Genomic DNA, 7,614 nt, shown 5'->3' on the forward strand with positions numbered 1-7,614 from the left:
CGAACCCCAAAGTTTTTATTTCTTCTCCATGGATTTTAATACCTACTCTGAATCTTTCTTTTGTTTCCTTTACTGCTTGCTCAATATACAGATTGAATAACATCGGGGAGAGGCTACAACCCTGTCTCACTCCCTTCCCAAACACTGCTTCCCTTTCATGTCCCTCGAATCTTATAACTGCCATCTAGTTTCTGTACAAATTGTAAATAGCCTTTCGCTCCCTGTATTTTACCCCTGCCACCTTCAGAATTTGAAAGAGAGTATTCCAGTCAACATTGTCAAAAGCTTTCTCTAAGTCTACAAATGCTAGAAACGTAGGTTTGCCTTTCCTTAATCTTTCTTCTAAGATAAGTCGTAAGGTCAGTATTGCCTCACGTGTTCCAGTATTTCTACGGAATCCAAACTGATCTTCCCCGAGGTCGGCTTCTACTAGTTTTTCCATTCGTCTGTAAAGAATTCGCGTTAGTATTTTGCAGCCTTGACTTATTAAACTGATAGTTCGGCAATTTTCACATCTGTCAACACCTGCTTTCTTTGGGATTGGAATTATTACATTCTTCTTGAAGTCTGAGGGTATTTCACCTGTCTCATACATCTTGCTCACCAGATGGTAGAGTTTTGTCTGGACTGGCTCTCCCAAGGCCGTCAGTAGTTCTAATGGAATGTTGTCTACTCCGGGGGCCTTGTTTCGACTTAGGTCTTTCAGTGCTCTGTCAAAGCCTTCACGCAGTATCATATCTCCCTTTTCATCTTCATCTACATCCTCTTCCATTTCCATAATATTGTCCTCAAGTACATCGCCCTTGTATAGACCCTCTATATACTCCTTCCACCTTTCTGCTGTCCCTTCTTTGCTTAGAACTCGGTTTGCATCTGAGCTCTTGATATTCATACAAGGGGTTCTCTTTTCTCAGAAGGTCTCTTTAATTTCCGTTACGCAGTATCTATCTTACCCCTAGTGAGATAAGCCACTACATCCTTACATTTGTCCTCTAGCCATCCCTGCTTAGCCAATTTGCACTACCTGTTCATCTCATTTTTGAGACGTTTGTATTGCTTTTTGCCTGCTTCATTTACTGCATTTTTATATTTTCTCCTTTCATCAATTAAATTCAATATTTCTTCTGTTACCCAAGGATTTCTACTAGCCCTCGTCTTTTTACCTATTGATCCTCTGCTGCCTTCACTACTTCATCCCTCAAAGCTACCCATTCTTCTTCTACTGTATTTCTTTCCCCCCTCCTTGTCAATTGTTCCATTATGCTCTCCCTGAAACTCTGTAGAACCTCTGGTTCTTCCAGTTTATCCAGGTCCCATCTCTTTAAATTACCACCTTTTTGCAGTTTCTTCAGTTTTAATCTACACTTCATAACCAATAGATTGTGGTCAGAGTCCACATCTGCCCCTGGAAATGTCTTACAATTTAAAACCTGGTTCCTAAATCTCTGTCTTAGCATTATATAATCTATCTGAAACCTGTCAGTATCTCCAGGCTTCTTCCATGTATACAACCCTCTTTTATGATTCTTGAACCAAGTGTTAGCTATGATTAAGTTGTGCTCTGTGCAAAATTCTACCAGACGGCTTCCTCTTTCATTTCTTAGCCCCAATCCATATTCACCTACTACGTTTCCTTCTCTCCCTTTTCCTACTGACGAATTCCAGTCACCCATGACTATTAAATTTTCGTCTCCCTTCACTATCTGAACAATTTCTTTTATTTCATCATACATTTCTTCAATTTCTTCGTCATTTGCAGAGCTAGTGGGCATATAAACTTGTACTACTGTGATAGGCGTGGGCTTCGTATCTATCTTGGCCACAATATTGCGTTCACTATGCTGTTTGTAGTAGCTAACCCCATTCCTATTTTGCTGTTCATTATTAAACCTACTCCTGCAACCGCTTATATCAGTAGATTTCCGCAATTACGGCCCCTGTCTTCGCTATAACGACTGCCGATTCGTCTCTCTTCTGCTTACGTTCTTCCCTTACTGCGTCGCTCCCCCCAATATCACCAAGAGGCAGTCATAATCGCGGTGAGCGGTAGTCGTAATATTCAGGCTCATCACTGTAGAAGCTACTATGACCTTACACAAATTTCCATCTTCAAGTCATGTAAAACTCTTATCATATTAAAGAATTTCAGTTCATTTACAAATTTCATATCTTCCATGCTAGAAAACCTCCTCCTGTTTCAAGGTACAAGATGACACACGACGTAAGAAGATTGGTTTCACTGGCCACACGTTCTGCAACTAGTTTTAAAAATATATGGAATAATACCCAACAGAAAATTCTGTTATAAATGTACAAATAGCCGCAATACACGGTCCGGTCCCCCCCATGAACCATGGACCTTGCCGTTGGTGGGGAGGCTTGCGTGCCTCAGCGATACAGATAGCCGTACCGCAGGTGCAACCACAAAGGAGGGGTATCTGTTGAGAGGCAAGACAAACGTGTGGTTCCTGAAGAGGGGCAGCAGCCTTTTCAGTAGTTGCAAGGGCAACAGTCTGAATGGTTGACTGATCTGGCCTTGTAACAATAACCAAAATGGCCTTGCTGTGCTGGTACTGCGAACGGCTGAAAGCAAGGGGAAACTATAGCCGTAATTTTTCCCAAGGGCATGCAGCTTTACTGAATGATTAGAATGCTGAAGATTAGATGGGTAGATCACATAACTAATGAGGAAGTCTTGAATAGGATTGGGGAGAAGAGAAGTTTGTGGCACAACTTGACCAGAAGAAGGGATCGGTTTGTAGGACATGTTCTGAGGCATCAAGGGATCATCAATTTAGTATTGGAGGGCAGCGTGGAGGGTAAAAATCGTAGAGGGAGACCAAGAGATGAATACACTAAGCAGATGCAGAAGGATGTAGGTTGCAGTAGGTACTGGGAGATGAAGCTTGCACAGGATAGAGTAGCATGGAGAGCTGCATCAAACCAGTCTCAGGACTGAAGACCACAACAACAACAACAACACGGTCCAGTCATATCAACGTGAGCAGCGCCTATGATCCATGCCAACGTGCGATAACCGCCCACTGAAAGTGGGAGAACTGGCAGCGGAGGGTATAGAAAGAATGTCCGCGGGGCGGTGGGAGGGGGGGGGGGGGGCAGAAAACAACGCAGTCGTTATCGTGATGCGGAAACGGAGCGATATATCGGACATCTGAAAGCGCACGATCATTGGCTATCGGGCGAAGGGTCGAAGCATGTCCCAAACGGCCATCTTTGGAAACTGTGCGAGTACCGCCATGCGTGGCAAATTGGCGCTAGTCAAAACCGATGCCCTGGCAACTCTGGTGCACCAGGGGTGAACGACGCCTGCGGAGGTGTTCAAATGGCTCTAAGCACTATGGGACTTAACATCGTATTGCAAATTTTGGATCCGGCCGGAGTGGCCGAGCGGTTCTAGGCGCTACAGTCCGGAAACGCGCGACCGCTGCTGTCGCAGGTTCGAATCCTGCCTCGGGCATGGATGTGTGTGATGTCCTTAGGTTAGTTAGGTTTAAGTAGTTCTAAGTTCTAGGCGACTGATGACCACAGATGTTAAGTCCCATAGTGCTCAGAGCCATTTGAACCATTTTTTTGCAAATTTTGGTGATAAGAATCTCAGTAAATTAGCTTACTATGCCTACTTTCATTCACTGCTTTCGTATGGCATCATATTCTGGGGTAATTCATCGTTGAGTAGAAAAGTATTCATTGCTCAAAAACGTGTAATCAGAATAATTGCTGGAGCCCACCCACGGTCATCCTGCAGACATCTATTTAAGGATCTAGGGATCCTCACAGTAACCTCACAGTATATATATTCACTTATGAAATTTGTTGTTAATAATCCAACCTAGTTCAAAAGTAATAGCAGTGTGCATAGCTATAACACCAGGAGAAAGGATGATCTTCACTATGCAGGGTTTAATCTGACTTTGGCAGAGAAAGGGGTGAATTATGCTGCCACAAACGTATTTGGTCACCTACTAAAGAGCATCAAAAGCCTGACAGATAGCCAACCAACATTTAAAAATAAATTAAAAGAATTTCTAGATGACAACTCCATCTACTCATTGGCTGAATTTTTAGATATCAATTAAGGAAAAAAAAACTTAAACATTAGTGTCATGCAATATTTTGTGTAATGTAATATCTTGTACAGACATCTTTTATTAACCTGACACGTTGCACATCATTACGAAGTATCGTATTCATCATGCTATGGAACAAGTATTAATCTAATCTAATCTAACGTAATCTAATTTGAGGTCATCAGTCCCCTAGACTTAAAACTACGTAAACCTAACTAACCAAAGGACAGCACACACATCCATGCGCTAGGCAGGATTCGAACCTGCGACCGTAGCAGCAGCGCACTTCCGGACTGAGGCCCCTAGAACCGCTCGGCCACAACGGCTGGCTTCGGAGGTGTGTTGAGCAAGTGCCCGCCCAGCTGAAGCAAGGGGCTGCCAACAGTGAGTCCCCAAAGGGCCGTTCAGTGAATGTTGCTGCGTATGGGTTTCCACAGCAGGCGCCCGGTTCACGCACCCATGCTGGCTGATGTTCATCGGCGAGGAAGGCTGGAATCTGCACGCCAGTATCGCAACAGGGCGTGCACTGATTGGCAACAGATGGCCGTTTTCAGATGAGTCACGTTTTATGTGCTACCGGACTGGTGGCCGTTGGCACGTAAGACGTGATACGTCTGAAGGCAAACACCCTCCAACATTTGTGGTCTGGGGAATGTTTTCGTTGAATTCTCTAGGCGATCTCTCTTTTCTGGAAGGCACAATGGATGAACACTTGTATGCACCCATCCTTGAGGACCACATCCATGTCTACTCACAGTATGTTTTCCTCGGCAAGACGGTATCTACCAGCAGAACAGTGCAAACGTGTCACACAGCTCCCAATCTATGTGAGTGGCTGTAAGAGCACCAGGATGAGAGGTCATTATGACCAAACGACGGGAATAATGGTAGTCGGAGCTAGACGCATGGGACATTCGATTTCGGAATTCAATATTCCGAAATTCACAGCGTCAAGAGTGTGCCGAGAATAGCAAATTTAAGGCATTACCGCTCGCCACACAAAACGCAGTGGCCGACGGCCTTCACTTAATGACGGCGTTTGCGTAGAGTTGGTAGTGCTAACAGACAAGCAACACTACGTGAAATAACCGCAGAAATCAATGCGGGACTTAACGACGAACGCCTCCGTTAGGACGGTGTGGTGAAATTTGGCGTCAATGTGCTATGGCGGCAGACGACCGCCCTTGCTAACAGCGCGGTATCGCCTGCAGCCCTCGTCTGGGCTCCTCACTATTTGGTTGGATCCTAGACGACTGGCAAACCGTGGACTGGCCAGTCGACTCCCGATTTCAATTGGTAACAGCTGTCGGAAGAGTTCGATTGTGGCACCGACCCCGAGTTGTCACCGAGGCGCTGTGCAAGAACGTGGCGCTCCATAATGGTGTGGGCTGTATTTACGTGGAATGGACTGGATCCTCTGATCCAACTGAACCGATCATAGACTGGAAATTGTTACGTTCGCCTACTTGGACAACGTTTGACAACAATCACGGATTTCATATTCCCTAATAACCATGGAATTTTTGCGGATGACAATGCACCGCGAGTGTTTACGATTGGTTTGAAGAACATCCTGAACAGTTCGAGCGAAATGTTTGGCCACCCAGATCTCCCGACATTAATTCCATCGAACGCTTATGGCACGTAGCCAAGAGGATAGTTCAGGCACAAAATCCTGCACCTGGAAAATTTTCGCAATTACGGACGGCTATAGAGGCAGCGTTGCTCAACATTTCTGCAGGGGACTTCCATCGACTTGTTAAGCTCATGCTACGTTGCGCTGTTGCAGTCGGCCGCTGTGGCCGAGCGGTTCTAGGCGCTTGTCCGGAACCGCGCTGCTGCTACGGTGGCAGGTTCGAATCCTGCCTCGGGCATGGATGTGTGTGATGTCCTTAGGTTAGTTAGGTTTAAGTAGTTCTAAGTTCTAGGCGACTGATGACCACAGATGTTAAGTCCCATAGTGCTCAGAGCCATTTGAACCATTTTTTCGGAACGAGCATGTGAAAACTGTGATAGGGAATTCAAATGGTCGACTTCGGTTTATTGGGAGAATCTTAGGAAAGAGTGGTTCAGCTGTAAAGCAGACCGCATGTAGGACCTTGTTGCCACCTATTCTTGAGTACTGCTCGAGTATTTGGAATCCGTACCAGGTGGCATTGAAGGTGGACATCGAAGCCGTTTAGAGATGGTATGGTACATTTGTTACCGGTAGGTTGTAACAACATGCAAGTACTGCGGAGATGCTTAGGGAACTCAAGTGGGAATCCCTGGCGGGAAGACGGCGTTCTTTTCGGGAAACACTGTTGAGAAAATTTAGAGAACCGGCATTTGAAGCTGACTGCAGGACGATTATACAGCTGCCAGCATACATTTCGCAAAGGACCACGAAGATAAAATGTGAGACATCTGGGCTGATATGCAGGCATATAGATAGTCGTTTTCCTTCGCTCTATTTGCGAGTAGAACAGGAAAAGGAATAACTTGTGGTATATGGTAGCCTCCGCCACACACCGCACAGTGGCTTGCGCAATATCTATGTAGATGCAAATGGCAGAAGTGAAGCTGTGAGGACGGGGCGTGAGTCGTGCTTGGGTAGCTCAGTTGGTAGAGCACTTGCCCGCGGAAGGCAAAGGTCCCGAGTTCGAGTCTCGGCCCGGCACACAGTGTTAATCTGTCAGCAAGTTTCTTATCGGCGCACACTCCACTGCACAGTGAAAATCTCATTCTGGAAGTATGTAGACGCAGACTGTAGACGTAGAAGTTCTACATCTACATCTACATACATACTCCGCAAGCGACCTGACGGTGTGCGGCGAAGGGTACTTTGAGTACCTCTATCGGTTCTCCCTTCTATTCCAGTTTCGTACTGTTCGTGGAAAGAAGAATTGTCGGTATGCCTCTGTGTGCGCTCTAATCTCTGTCATTTTATCCTCAAGGTCTCTTCGCGAGATATACGTAGGAGGGAGCAATATACTGCTTGACTCCTCGGTGAAGGTATGTTCTCGAAACTTCAACAATAGCCCCTTACCGAGCTACTGATCGTCTCTCCTGCAGAGTCTTCCACTGGAGTTTATCTATCATCTCCGTAAGGCTTTCGCGATTACTAAATGATCCTGTAACGAAGCGCGCTTCTCTCCGTTGGATCTTCTCTCTCTCTTCTATCAACCCTATCTGGTACTGATCCCACACTGCTGAGCAGTATTCAAACAGTGGGTGAACAAACGTACTGTAACCTACTTCCTTTGTTTTCGGACTGCATTGCCTTAGGATTCTTCCAATGAATCTCAGTCTGGCATCTGCTTTACCGGCGATCAGCTTTATACGATCATTCCATTTTAAATCACTCCTAATGCGTACTCCCAGATAATTTACGGAATTAACTGCTTCCAGTTTCTGAGCTGCTATATTGTAGCTAAATGATAAGGGATCTTTCTTTCAATGTATTCGCAGCACATTACACTTGACTACATTGACATTCAATTGCCATTCCCTGCACCATGCGTCAATTCGCTGCAGATATTCCTGC

General features: G+C 45.5%; 1 non-coding gene across 1 annotated transcript; it reads left to right on the plus strand.

Annotated features, from left to right (window-relative positions):
* Positions 1-6,673: 6,673 nt before the first annotated feature.
* On the plus strand, positions 6,674-6,748 carry Trnap-cgg. Its single transcript has one exon. It is a non-coding gene; the product is annotated as a tRNA-Pro (tRNA).
* The last annotated feature ends 866 nt before the right edge of the window (positions 6,749-7,614 follow it).

The sequence above is a fragment of the Schistocerca piceifrons genome, chromosome 9 (assembly GCF_021461385.2).
Source record: "Schistocerca piceifrons isolate TAMUIC-IGC-003096 chromosome 9, iqSchPice1.1, whole genome shotgun sequence".
Taxonomy (NCBI): domain Eukaryota; kingdom Metazoa; phylum Arthropoda; class Insecta; order Orthoptera; family Acrididae; genus Schistocerca; species Schistocerca piceifrons.